Genomic DNA, 15506 nt, shown 5'->3' with positions numbered 1-15506 from the left:
AACTGAAATCCACTGCAAAAACTTTTATAAGATAGAATCTCTTAATTTATCAGGTACATTTAATATGAAGGACCCTGCTTCTTTGGTCTTTTGTCATCAGGATTATAAGTATGGTACATAAGGATTGATAAAATACTAGTCTCACAAGACTTCTATGGTATCTAGTTTTAACATAATTCCTTGTCCTATTTCTGAGCCATATTGCTTTATTTTAAAACATCAAACTAACTTTAACAAACTTGTCTTTTTTGTATGTAATTCCTGCTTATATAACTAAACTTAAAGAATTTAAACCTTGGTTAATCTCTGAATTATTTATTTATGTATTTATTTATTTAGTTATGTTGGAAACCAATAACACACCTAATATTAATATAGTTATGATTTTGGATTCATTAAAGGCTTACATCTTTATTAAAATTTTAACTTTGCATAACAAAATAAAGAATGGGATTCAAAATTATAAAATATCCAATCACAACAAATAGTGGCCAAATCTAGATTTTTTTTAAAGATATTGTGTAATACAAAAGAAACAGAATCATTAAACAATACCTTGACATATTATCACATAAAACAAATCTTGTGTTAGAAAGATTAAAAATAATATCTTATTATTCACCACCTAAACATATGCATAGCTTATAGGTTCATAGGTTCATACTAGGCTATCTGCCCTAGGGCATTTATAAGCCTAGCCAGAGTGTGTTTGGCTTTCGCCACCCATTTTAAATTAATTTTGCTATTCCCTTTTTTGAAGTTAGTATACTGTGCCTCTGTCTAACAGTGACACAGAAGTGATGCCCGGGGTAAACCTACGATCTCCCATCCACTCATCAAGACTCCTCTTGAAGAGAGTCAATGAGGGACTCTGCCTAACCTGGACTGGGATTTTATTCCAGAGTGAAGGGAGCCTCTGGGTTATGAATCTGTCCCTCCAGCACGTCCTATTTATTTCAGTGCTGAGGTTCAAGTCTGTCGAGCGTGTAGCTCGATGGGATTTGGATTTTCTGAGGTGCAGCATGTCCATTAATTCCGGGTTGGACATGGCTTTATACGTCAGGCACAGATCGCCTCTGAGCAGGTGGTATGCCACTGAGTAGAGCTGGAGTTTCTTTAACCGGGCAGCATATGGCATCTGTTTGAGCCCTATGATCCTCTTGGTGAGGTACTTTTGGGGTCTTTCCAGTTGCTGCAGGTGTCTGGTAAGGTACATTCTGAAAGGGGCATTGTACTCAATTATGGGCCTGATGAGGGATAAGTAAAGAGGCACAATGACCTCCCCTGATCTAGATGTGAATCCCTTCATGATTAGGTGGGCTATATAAAATGTTTTTCTAACCACTTTGGCCACGTGGTTGTCAAATGAGAGATTGCTATCAACTTGGGTCCCCAGGTCCCTAATTACTTCTTCTGTACTTAATGGATTACCACCTATGTGGTAATTTGTGGGCACTGTTTTTGCCAAAGGGATGACTATACACTTTTTGGCATTTAGCTTGAGGCCATGGCTCTGGCACCAGTTGTCTGTTTCTATGAGGCCCTTTTGGAGGATGCTTGTGTCGGCTGGAGGCGATTATGGCGCCCAGTTTGCAGTCATCTGCGAACTTAGTCAGCCACAGTCCTTCCGTGTTGGCCTGTACCTCCGAGAAGTATATACCGAACAAGAGAGGTCCCAGGACTGAGCCTTGTGGGATGCCACTTGTAACTGGTTTGGAGTCTGACATGACTCCAGCAATTCTAACCATGTGGGTTCTGTCCTTGAGCCAGTTTGCAACCCATCTAGTGACATAGGGGTTTATATTTAAGCTGGTGGGCTTATCTATAATGCCCGAGTGGGGTATTGTATCGAAGGCTTTTGCGAGGTCCAGGTAGGCTATGTGGACCACCTTCCCCGCGTCAATGGCCTTGGTGACTGTTTCAAAGAAATCAACCAGGTTTAAGAGGTAGGATCTGCCCTTAACAAAGCCAAACTGGGTAGGATCCAGTGTCTGTAGGTCCCCAATATCTTTATTTATGAGGTCCATGATGATCCTTTCCATAGCTTTGCAGACTAAGCTAGTCAGGCTTATGGGGCGATAGTTTCCAGGATCCGTTGAGGCACCACCTTTGTGGAGAGGGACCACTGTTGCTGTACGCCACTCTTTGGGTACATATCCTGTAGTAAGGCTAAGATTGAACAGTAGTTTTATGTTTGGGTTTAGCTCTTCTTGGAGTTCATGTAGGATGCAGCCCAGGACACCATCTGGTCCCATTGATGCTGTGTTTTTTGCTTTGGAGAGGGCAGCTCTTACCTGAGCATCTGAGATGTCAGGGGGGCAGCACTCTGCTGGGATAAATATTTGCCCTTTTGGTGGGGAGGGGGGGGAGAAGTTTGCGCTCAACCTGTCAGCTAGGATGTTGGCAATGTCTGTGGGTTCGGTGTATTTTTTGTCATTTTGGACTAATTCTGAGCATGTCTGGGAATTCCCAACCAGGTTCCTAACATAACTAAAGAAAGCCTTGTGATTATCCTTAGTGTCCTGTGCAATTTTTCTCTCGAAGCTGGCCTTAGACGATTTTATGAGTGCCCGTAGTTTTTTGCTAATACTGATCAGAGATGCCTTCCCTTTTTGGGATTTTGCTCTATCATGTAGTAGCTTCCTCCTTCTATTGTATAGTTTGTTTATGGCTGGGGTCCACCAGACAGGATGTCTGCCTTTGGATGATTGGGTCTTGGTTTTATTTGGGATTGCACGATCCATGCATTCCTGAAGGTGTTCATAGAATGCGTTTATAAAGGACTCTGCGGTCTGGGCCATATTTTCCACAGGCCCGGGGGCTTTGAAGGATTCCACCTCGGTTTTGAGGAGTGTGAAATTTGCTTTAGAGAAGTTTTTCACTGTGGTTTTCAGGGCAGGCGGTGGAGTCGGGATGTGAATATCCAGTGAGATTAGTTTATGGTCTGATCTTACCATTGAGGGATACACTTCTGGTCTGGAGCATAGAGTCCCCATGTTGGTGATGATCAGGTCCAGTATGTTTTCCCCTCTTGTGGGAGTGGTAACAAGTTGTTCCATAGCATTTGAGTTTATAAATTCTAGGAATCTTTGGGCTAGGGTGTTGGAGCTAGAGTAATGCTCCCAGTCTATGTTTGGGTAGTTGAAGTTGCCCAATATAATGGTGTTTGGAGAGACCTTCATATTTTCCAGTGTTCTCAGGAAGGCCGAGTGGGGTTCCTGGCTTTGGGAGGGTAGTCTGTAGCAGGCTATAAACTGGAAGGCAGTTTTACCCACTGTTAGTTGCACATGGATAGTCTCTGATGCTTCGTGCTCTGCCAACAACCTGGAGGTGTGGGTATCTTTGATGAATATTGATACTCCCCCCTCCTTTTGTGGTACGGTCCAAGTTTTGGGGCCGAAAAGCATGGTATGAGGTATAACCTGGTAGTGCTGGGGTGCTCTCTGGAGCCTTCAGCCAGGTTTCTGTTACTGCACAGATATCGATTTTTTCCATGCTAAGGAGAGTTTCGAGTGCATGCATCTTGAGGTTTAGACTTCTGGCATTGAGTAGCATTACTCTTAGTTTCTTATCCCTTGTGATACCTATGGAGGTGGGTTTGTCTTTTGAGCCTTGCCTAAAAAAGGCACTATGCGGGTAGCAAGAGCCTTTGCCAATATCCGAAAGCCCAGGGGTGACAGGTGCAAGCCATCCCTAGCAAAGCACCGTGGCTTGTCGAGCATGTCATCCCAGGCTGACAGGCATTGGATCCCCTTTAAATGACACCAATACGTAAGCCAATTGTTGAAATTGATCATCTTGTCTTCATATTGTGGCATCATTCTTGGTGAGGGTAAGATGCTACTCAAGATCAGGGTCATACCGGCCTGGGCTACATGCTCAGAGAGCTCCTTTATGTCTCTTTTCATGTAGTCCAGGGAGGTACATCTCAGGTCATTCACACCAGCATGGACAATGACTGAGTCATATTTGTACTTGCCTTTGAGTGACCTGAGTGCTTGTGTTATGTGGCGGATCCTAGCGCCCGACAGGTAGCTCACTGTGACCTTCTCCTTGTTCAGCCTGGTGAACGGGATATCAGTGTGCCTGACAATAGAGTCACCTATTACAATTGTATCAGGTGTGTTGTTTAGCCTTAAGGGCTGTGACTGTTCGGCACACTGGCTTTGTGAGCTACATGTTGCACGTGTTTTGTTTAGGGTAGCGGTTGCTTGGGTGTCTGCTTTGGAAGTCTCTGCTGCTTAGGCAGATTTTTATTTAGAGCCTCCGAGTATGTTTTTGTGTGTTTATGTGTTTGGTTTGCTGTCGTGGTAGGTCTATGTGAGACTGGAATTGTAGTGAGTGTGTTTTTTTTTCTCCTCCTGACTGGTTTCGCCAGTACTGAGTTGAGAGAGCTTAGCCTCCAGTATGGCTATATGGTTGCATCTCTCACATGTGTTGGAATTTATTGGGAGGAGGAGAGGGTTGTCTGTATACATGAGGCAGTTGTAACATTGCCTCAAGATTCCCAGATTCACCAGCTGGACCGGAGAGGAGATTGACAACTGATCTTTGGACATGCTAGAATAGTATTGTGAATTCCTTTATAATTGAAAAAAGGGCCAATGGGGAACAAGGTACTAAAGGGGAGTTTGTGAGGGTGTAGTGTTTTTAATATTTTAGTGCTGACTTATATAATTGCTTTAGTGAGCAAGTGCCAGGTAACTTAAATGCAATGTGTTTCAGGTAAATTAAATGCAAAAACGACAAACAGTAACTTTCTTTCAAGTGAAACAAGGAAATAAGTACAGTAAGCAATGCAGATATCACTAGGGATCCACAGAAGTGCTGAAAAGCCACGTTTTAGGTGGAATTAGCGTTTCAGGGAAATAAGCAAACAAACAAGCAGCATACAAATAAAGCTAGATTCAGCAGGCCTGGATTTAGTCTATGCTACAGCAAACAAGGTGTACCAATTTCAGTAAGAAGCAGTTCAAATATGCAGGCACTATAAACCTTTAACCAGAAATTCCCAGCTCAGAAGGGCAGAGTCCAGCCTCTCCTCCCACAAGAGTGCAGACCACGAACCCTTTTAATGTAAAATAACTGGCCTGAAGCCCAAGTGCTTAAACCAGAATTAATACACTTTTAGAATAACAGACACTGAGCCCTCAATCAGCAGTTCCCAACTTAGAAGGATGTAAGCTGCCTGTCCTGCCACCACAGTGCAGACCACAAACCTTCCTAATGTAAAATAACTGATCTGAAGCCCAAGTGCTTAATCCAAAAGACTTAGAATGATAGCTACACTTTAATCAAGTTACTAATAAATACAATTGAATACTTTAAATAATGCCTGGATTAGTGCTCAGGTTATACAAACAAAGCTAGATTCAGCAGGCCTGGATCTAGTCTATGCTATAGTAAATAAGGTGTACCAATTTCAGTAAGAAGCAGTTTAGATATGCAGGCACTATAAGCCTTTAACCAGAAATTCCCAGCTAGAAGGGCAGAGTCCAGCCTCTCCTCCCACAAGAGTGCAGACCACGAACCCTTTTAATGTAAAATAACTGGCCTGAGGCCCAAGTGCTTAAAATAGAATTAATACAATTTGAATAACAGACACTGAGCCCTCAATCAGCAGTTCCCAACTTAGAAGGATGCAAGCTACCTGTCCTGCCACCACAGTGCAGACCACAAACCTTCCTAATGTAAAACAACTGGTCTGAAGCCCAAGTGCTTAAACTAAAAGGCTTAGAATGAGTTACACCAAGCAGTAATAAATACAATTGAGTACTTCTAAGATGACGCAAAAGCAAAATTAAGTAGGAAGAAACACAAATACAGTAAAAGCAGATTTTGTTTTTTTGTTTTATAAAAAGAGTTAAATTGCAATCAAATATTAATAATATTCTAGAAGTTAAACATGAAAGAAATAATAAAACTGTAATGGATTTGGAGACATTCTTGATACTTTTAGATTCCATTACACCTCACAAAACCAAAACCCTGTCTCTGGTATTAAAACCTCAGTATTAAATCAACTCTCTTAATATTAAGAAAATTCCATCAAAATTAAACATTTTTATAAACCAATTTCTTATAAAAAAGTTGTGGATCAAATTAAAAATTCACCCAACAAAACTGGTGTTGATGGAATAATAATAGAAATTTATAAACATTTTCCTTCTATTCCATCTGTTTTTCATAAAAAAAATATCTGTGGTTCAGTCTCAGGGAAAAAAATCTACTTTCCTGGAATTATTCATTAATTGCTCTTGATTTGAAAAAAAAATTAAAAAAAAAAAAACATAAATTTACTCTTCTCATAGACTTATCCCACTTTTAAATAATGATTACATTTTTTATGAATATTATTGCTAATAGAACTATAGCCCAAATTAATAGTGATTAAACAGGTTTTGTATATTAAAGAGAAACTCATGATAACATTAAAGATATATTAACTCTTATACATTTTTAAATGGAGGGAAAAAAGAGGCATTACTAATCAGTTTAGACATAGAAAAGCATTTTGACTCCTTAAATTGGAATTATCTATTTGAATATTTGAAATATTTAAAATTATTTGATTTTTCTGAAGTTTTATCTCACTCTTAAAAATATTTATAAGATTAATACTGCTTTTGTTAAGACAGGTCCCTTTACTTCAGAACATATTCATCTAATTAAATGTACTAAACAAGGCTGTCCTTTTTCCTGCATTTTATTTGATTTAGCCATTGAGATTTGTTATTTTGCGAACCTTTGCAATAACTTATTCCACTCAAAACTGGTGACCTAAAATCTTCAAATGAGTGGATGAAGGAACAGACAGTATGAAAAGTTTAAATTATAAAGTCAATTCATTTAACCATTTTAAAATAAAAAATAAATAAATGACCAGGATTGGTCTAATACTTTGGCCCCTGACACGATTCTTAAGTGTGAAGGGATGCAGACTGGTAGAATGCAAATAGGAATCATTGAAGGTTGGTTTCTTAAAACATTTTAATTTAAAACCAACCTGTTTGCTTAACTTGAACATATAAGTGTTATTGTCCCCATAATCATTGTCTACAAAGGGGGGGGGGGGTCAATAACCAAATCAGGATATGCCTTTTTATTTTATATTACCCCATTTATTGAGAGATTCTTGGGATTTTTTGAGAAGAATGACACTAGAGATACGGGATCCTGAGAGAGGTTTTCTCACTATCAACGTTTTGGATTTGTTTAGCTTGAAACCAATGGAAGAGGGACGTCATTCTTCCTGGACACTTTGATCAAATGTAAATTTTTAACTGTGGATTGTATTAGAATCTTGTTGGATTTAATAGATTTGGTATTAAATAATTTATTTTAAGGGGCAGTTTTTAAACAGCTGAAAGGAGTATAAATGTGCGCATCATGTGCCCCTATCTATGCAAATGCAGCTTTGTTGGCCTGGGAGAAAAACAGCATTTTCACATCTGAATATGTGAAGCTTATCAAGAGCTATTTTAGGTTTTTAGATGATATATTTATTTTATGGACTGGCTTGCAAGAAAATATATTTGAACATACAGAGTTCATGCATAAATACATACCATTTTTAAAATTTAATTTCATTTTTAATAGGTTCATTGATAGGTACTAGGCTATCAGCCCAAGGGCCTAAGTAAGCCTAGCCAACAAGTTTCCCTGGCTTACACCACCCAAGAAAGTTATTTTCCTGTGCCACTGTCGAGCAGAGCCACAGAAGTGATCCCCAGGGTGTATTTCCTATTTCCCATCCACTCATCAATTTTTCTTAGAGTGCTAATGGGGAACTTTGCTTGACATATATGGGTAGCTTGTTCCAGAGTATGGGAAGTCTCTTGGATAGGAATCTATCCCTTCAGCATGTCCTGTTTATTGTGTTGATAAGGTTTAGGTCCCTAGAGCATGTAGCTCAGAGGGATTGGGATTTCTTTAGGTGTAGCATGTCCAATAGCTCTGGGTTTGACATATCTTTATATGTTAGACAGAGATCACCTCGGAGTAGGCAATATGCTATGTAGTAAAGTTGGAGTTTTTTGAGACGGTCAGTGTAGAGCATCTGTTTGAGGCCAGTAATCCTCTTTGTGAGGTACTTCTGTGTCTCTCAGTTACTTGGATGTTCAAGTTGAGCAAACGGGTTGGATTTAAATCAAAATTATTTAGGAAACCAACTTTCAGTAATTTCTATTTGCATTTTACCAGTTTGCATCACTTCATGGTTAAGAAGAATCTCGTTAGGGGCCAACGTATTAGAGTTGCCATTCCTGGTTATTTTTTATTTTAAATGGTTAAATAAATTTACTTTATAATTTGAACTTTTCAAGCTGACTCTTCCTTCATCTACTCATTTGAAGCTTTTATTTTATAATGTAATTCATACAAATTCAAATATTACTGGCATTGACATTTTTAAATATATTTCTTCTAAAATTGTTATTTGCGGATAATTTTCTGTTAACTTTCCCAAATTCAAACTCAACACTTGTTGAACTCAAATCTATAACATGTTTATTTCAAACTATTTTTGGTCTTCATTTCAATCAATCCATATCTAAATTTTTAATTAAATTTAAAAAATCCATATTCATAAATATATTAGAACTTGGGTAACCAAGTCCTTTCTCTGGAATATTTGGGAATTACATTTTTGACATCTATAGATGAAAGAATAAGTGTTAATTATGATATCATAATTATGATAACATCATAAGTACACTATTTTTTTTCCTAAATGGATTATTCTTATTTCCTTTGAAGATAGACTTCCAACTGATAAAAATTATTTTTTTACCTAAAATGTTAACTATAATATAAGCCCTGTATCTTGTACCTAGTAAATGTCTCATCAGTGAAATAATTACAATTTCTTTCCTAATAAACCTAGAATACCATTTCTTCATCGTATTAGAACATGGGATATTGGAAGAATAAATTTCCCAGATTTTGAAACTTGCATCAAAGCATCAATATTTAAAATTATATCAAATTGGGTTGATCCCAGTTCTAATTCTAGGTGGAAAACTTTAATGATTTGAAAGTCAAAGATTCTAAATGACTTAATTTGGATTTCCATGATTGACTATTAGTACATAATGTGATAACACAGACCCATGAATTGTGTTTATCTCTTTCTCACTCTCAGTGTAAAGAAATTCCTAAATTATTACATCTTTTCTTACAACAAATCAAAAATTGATAATTTAATTTCAAAACTTTACAAAATTTTAATAAAATATAAAATTTAAATATTAAATTTTGGAATCATCACATTAGCTAATTCTTCTTCTTTGACTCCTCAACACAAATCTCAAATACTATCATCTATTGATTGTAACTTTTGGTCTCATTATTGACACATATTTATGTGGAAAATTTTAAATAGAGCTTTCTTAATTTCAAGTAAAATAGATAAAGTTAATGGTAACAATAATATGAATTGTTGGAGACATTTGCAAGTATGTAATGCTGATTGGATACATGTTTTTTTAAGACTGAGATTGTGCTTATCTAAATTTATTTTGGAGCACTATAAATGACCTCTTGGTCGCATTATTGGTGCATATTTACTTGGAAATTTTTACATAGAGCTTTTTTAACTTCAAGTAAAATAGCGGTAACAATAATATAATTTGTTGGAGATGTTTGCAAATATCTAATATTGATTGGATACATGTTTTTTAAGACTGAGATTTCTGCTTATCTAAATTTATTTTGGAGTATTATAAATGACTTCTTGAAAGTTTTATTTTCAGATAATTTTTCTTTATCCAAATTTTTTATTTTATTTCATATACATGAATGCGGGTGATTTGAAATGTGATAATCTTTTTCTTTTATTGTCTATCTTGCAGTTTCAAGGAAATGTATTACTAAAGAGTGGAGATCCTCAAACCCACCATCCTTTAGAGCCTTTTTATCATTCTTAAAGAGCTTTCAGAGAATCTAAAGCTAAAGAACAAAGAATTCATTCCAAGCCATTTAACTCATAATCCTTGGTTGAAAGTGAGCACTCTATCTTATCTCAAATGTTTAAAAATTAAAGTAAAATGATAACTGAGAGAAGAATATCTTGATGGAGGCTTAGCTATTTCAGTCTTTGAATTCTTTGCAATTGTATTATTTTATTACTACTAATGTTTATATTGTTACCTGAATATTTCTATTGATAAATGACCAATAAAATGTCTTTGAGTAAAAAAGATCATAAACAAGGAAACCAAACCCAGGAAGACCAATATTATCAGGCAAACAAACCCTGAAAGAAAGGATCTCTGAGTTCATGGAGAAAATTAGTAGTGAAAAGAATGGCAATATTCAAGATGCCACTCATTTTCTTCTCATTCTGTCAGGTTATCATAACCTACCACTTAAAACTGTTTAGCCACAATGGATGTTACATCACTCTATGTAAACATCTCACATGAGGATGGTATTGCTGCTTGTCCCACAGTTGGTGTTAAATCACTCTACACAAAACACCCAATGTGTGGATGGCATTGCTGCCTGTCTGCACAATGGACATTGAATCACTGTACACAAACATCTCACATTAGAATGTAAGTGCTGGCTATCCCCACAAGGGGTGTTGCATCAGTCTACACAAAACACTCAGTACATGGATGGCATTGCTGCCCATCTCAATTACTTATAAGAAAAATATTATTGTGACATTACTCCAGATGTAGTGGGACATGTTATAAAATGTATTCTGACACATGACTTTAATGTTAATAGAAACTGTTATGTTCAAATTATGGGTACTGCAACAGACACCTGAATGGCTCCACAATATGCAGACACCTTCATGGTAAATCTAGAAGTGGAATTTCTACCACACTGCTCATATAGATTACCACTTATTTCCATTTTTTTTTCTGTACACCCCTGTGGTGAATACCACCAAGGAATCGACAGAATCCACCCATCTGTTAAACTGGTCCTTGGAGTACTCAACTTCAGGGGTAACCTTCCTTGCTATCAAAGTTACCGTACGTGATAGTACATTACAGATATATCTACAGGAAACCCGCTGGCTGATGCATCTTTATAGGATTAATCATCCCAGCCACACAAAGAAGTCAATCTTTTACAGCCAAGCACTTTAGTATCACTATATTTTTTCTAATGAGGCAGAAAAAAAGATGCACTGTTGGCACAATTAAAAGAAGTCATGCTTTCTCAAGGTCACTTTGTCAGGGAGTTTGACAGGAAAGTATACTGAGCAAAACAATTATGGGAACAGCCGCTCTTGTATAAAGAGAAGAAACCCTGTAACAAAATTTCATTAGTGACAATATAGCATCCAAAATCTCATGATCCAAATCATGAGGGATCACCAGCCAGTGTTTAGTGAAGATGACAAGTTGTGAAACAGATTTCAGGCATTCCAGTTTCTGTCATTTATACAACCAGGAAATCTAAAGAATCTTCTTGTGAGAAGCACACTTATATACCAGAAAAGAACATAGTCAAAAATAGTACAAAATCATGCAGTCATTTGAAATGCAAAACATGTCAGATGGTTTACACTGCTTGTAACAAAACAAAAGTCTCAAAGTATAGGGTTCCTTTACGTTCACTTGTTGCCTAATCAAATGAAGGAAATGTCCAGATACAGGTAAAATGGTTAAGTCAAGTTCCATGTAAAATGGCTGACAAGCCAGTGGCAGCACATTTTTCCCAATCTGATCATTCTGCATCAGTTATAGTTCTTTAATGACATTTTTGTACACCCTTGGAAAGAAGAACAATGGAGATTAAGCTAATCTAGTTCTTCCATATGACAGTCAATAGTCTTGGGTAGTCTTCACTCTGACTTGGACATTATAGGAAATTCACGTTTTGTGTTAATCAAAACATTTCTCACACAAAGACTACCTGTTCAGACAAACACATTATAAATTATATCTTTTTGTTTTCCTTGTTTGGATTTAAGCAGTGTCACGACATATCTTTTTTTTAGTATGAATTACTTTCCCATTAAGTGTTAGAACAGTCTCTGGACCTATTATCTTCTCTGCTTAATAAGTGCTAACGGTAGTGTAATATGCAGGGTGAACATTTATCTGAGACCATAACCTGGTCTTATAACATTTCAGGTTGTCACACATACACACACAAACTGCATCAGTCTCTGAGGTGTAGTTTACCATAACAGTGTCCATTCTCCACGTTTTCTTTTCACAATGACATTTTTAAGTTTCTTTTTTTGGCCAGTAAGAAAGAAAATATATACCTCCCTTTTAGGTCCAAGTGGATAGTTAAGCACTGTCTCTAACATCAGAAACTTAGCAAGCCCTGATGTAGGGCTCCTGTTAGCCCAAAAGCTTGAATAATTGCAAAATCAGTGTTGATCGAAAACATGGTATTATGTAAGATCTATGTGTGAGTCTTTGTGCTCTTTGTTAGAGAACCAGCATATTTCTTATTTTTTCTGTCCTGTTTTAGCTGATTTAATAATATTTCTTAAAGGTTTTGGTTAATTGTTTTATATTTGGCATGATTTAATGGACTAAATCTGTACAAAATCTTCCAGTTGTGTTGTTAGACTGGATTGGCTCCTTTACTTCTGCCTTGATTTAATATTTGAGATGTACAACAGATCATCCAGTAATTCTGTTAGGCAATATGCAGCTTTGGATCCTATAACTAGATTTCCTGTTTGTACTTTTTTGAGTTCATGTACTTGTAACTGGCATGATTTTATATTGAGACTTTTATCATAAATCTTCCTTTGGTGGTGGTAAACACTGTGATGCTTATTTAATTTCCTTTCCACCAAATAGGAGTAATTTTCGATCTTTGCTGTAGCTTTTAGTTCAGTCTATATTTTGAATTCATTCAGTTTCCCATCTGTAGATCACAACACTATTCAACTATTTGATTATCAAAATTCTTTATATATGCCCCATTCTCTAAGGCTTTTGTAGTGATCCAGTCTGCCCTCATAAAATCTTTACAGGAAAGGGGTAAAAATAATTTTGGTAGGCTTCCCTTTTTCCATGATCCAATTTGAGTTTTCAAGATATTTGATAATATGTAAGGAAATATTAAATGGAATAAATGAAATTGCTTTCCTCTTTGTATGGCTGGTGGCAACATTTATGCAGTGTAGGAGTTCATCTCCCATCTTGAAAGAAAAATGGATGTCACAGTCTGTATCTGAAAAATATAAGTTACCCAGCAGTACCGCAGGTTTCTCAGATACGTATATCTTCTAAAACCTGAAAAAAGTCAGGGTTTACATCACTTAACAACCCATCACTTCTGTAAAATCAAAAATTAAGCTCATTGCTACAGAATTTCACAACTGCAGTAAACGCAGTGTTTAGAAGGAAACCAATCACTCTTTGATTCACAGATTTATACATTCACATAGCTTTTAAGGCACATTCAGTCCATGGATGTTAATTGTCTTGTCAGTACCTCCCATCATATGGAACCTCCAATCTTCAGCATGGCAAAACAAGTTTGGTCCAGGTGAATTTATGGTTGCCTGTTCAATCTTCTAAGGCTTGCTTCAAAGGAAACAAGTGTATCACCCTGTTTTATGTGTAATGGAAGCCTATTCCAAAGATATGTGGAGCTCTAAATAATAGCACTGCCCCATCAGCATGTTTTTTTTTTTCTTTTTATGATGATGATGATGATGATGATGAAGAAATTATATATCTTTAGTCCAAGTTTTTATGGAGCCACTTGTTCTGTGGCAGTGTGGGATCAAGAATGGTTGGGCCATTAGTATAGAATGCTAGATATAAATCGCCATGTAGGAGTCTAAAAGAAACCTATAGGAATGGAGCCTCAAGCTTGTTTGATACCCTAAGGTTTTTACTCCAGTGATCTTTATAGTGTAGGAATCTCTGGGGTATTTCTAGCTTTGTGATGTGATTATATGGACCTGTACTAAAAGGAGCATTATATTCTATAACTGGTATGATCAGGGAAGAATACAGAGCAATGATAATGATCACTCAGGTTGTACCCGTTACTTTAACTACAGGGGTTCTATTTGTGAGCCAGTTTGCTATTCATCTACAGTGTAAGATATCCAAGATTTACAATTCCTACATGGAGAATAGTGCTGCAGACCTTGGTCACATGCCGATATGCCGCATGAACTACATGGCCACTGACTACGTCTTCATTAACATTCTCAAATATGACTTAACTAAGCAGGCATGATCTCCCTATGTAAAAACCACATTAGTACAGTTCTGGAACAGTAAGAATGTGTATATCAGAGCTTATGAAATTATGCAAATAATAAACTGCTCAACCCAAAGGAGACTGTTCGTCACAAAAAGAGAAACAGTAGAATAGCAACACGTTCAGTCTCACCACGGCTATGGAACAACGAAGTCAGATCAAGATTTGCTGTAAAAGGCTTTAATTAACAGCTTATGAAATTAGATGTAATATGTTTCATGACAATCTAGGCTTGTCAAGCTGATGGGTCTATAGTTCTTGGGATCTAAGGTGAGGCCCCCTTTATGGCGTAGCAGAATAATATCCATTTTCCATGCATCAGGGCACATACTATATGGCTATGCTTAATCTAAATGGTTTTAAGTAGGATTTGGAGAGGGAATGCCTAGCATTGACTAAGCAAATGGGTATATTGTTGAATCTTATAGAGGTGGTATTTTTAGCATTAGAGGGTACACTTATGACAAGTTCCATAATTACTTTTTGGGGGGGGACTTGGGAACTTGAGTGATTGTTTCTGGTATCTAAGTGGTACTAAATTTTATATTAGAATTAGAACCATCTCTAGGGCTGCAGTAGGTAATACCATCAATGCATCAGTTCAGGGCCTCGCTAAGTATACTTTCATAATTATTTGATGTTAAAGGATTTATGATTATGCTTGGCTTCATATACTAATCTTAGTTCATGTTCTGCTTTGATCTTCCTCATGCTAACATTCTGAATTTTGTCATCCTTTTTATGGAGTCTTTAATGAGGGTAGATTTTGATTTATTATAGGGCTCGATTATTTTTTTTTCTTGAGGTTATTAATGCTTGCTTTCTGCCAGTGATGATTTGTTTTAGCGTTTCCCCAATATATTTTGCTCTGATTGAAACTTATTTGTTTATGCTATTCGTCAGATGGTAACAAAAAAAAAATGTTGTCATAAGTGAGAGCTGAGGCTACAAGACTGTAACTCTTGCAGTTGAACACAGTAACACCTTACTACCAGAAATCTACCAGTTTCTTTTCCTTCCACAATCAGTATTATTACACCCTTTTCTTTTGTCTTTGATATTCTGTTGAATATCCACACCTGAAATCTTTCCTTTATCAAATTTACAAGTCTGTTTCCATCTAAAAGTGCATCCTGTAACATTGCTATTTGCACCCTACATTTCAAAATATAATTCAATACTATTTTCTTTTTGCTTATGCCTGTAAGGCCATTTACATTGTACATAGATATTGACAGAGTAGCCGTAATGATAAAAAACTATTACTCTCACCTATTATACATGACATTTCTTCTTTT

The 15506-nt window shown here is 36.7% G+C and overlaps 1 protein-coding gene across 1 annotated transcript in view; it reads left to right on the top strand.

The window, feature by feature from the left end:
• The first annotated feature begins 9877 nt into the window (after positions 1-9877).
• Positions 9878-15506, top strand: part of LOC122802152 (putative protein TPRXL) — a 992304-nt gene continuing 986675 nt past the window's right edge. The window contains exon 1 of the mRNA XM_044071829.1: positions 9878-10002. The gene's annotated coding sequence lies outside the window, so the exon portion shown is untranslated. The remainder of the gene's footprint in view (positions 10003-15506) is intronic.

The sequence above is a fragment of the Protopterus annectens genome, chromosome 5.part0 (genome assembly GCF_019279795.1).
Source record: "Protopterus annectens isolate FY-2018-M chromosome 5.part0, PAN1.0, whole genome shotgun sequence".
NCBI classification, from domain to species: domain Eukaryota; kingdom Metazoa; phylum Chordata; order Ceratodontiformes; family Protopteridae; genus Protopterus; species Protopterus annectens.
The sequence above is the reverse complement of the archived record's forward strand: the minus strand, read 5'-3'. Positions and strand labels throughout refer to the sequence as shown.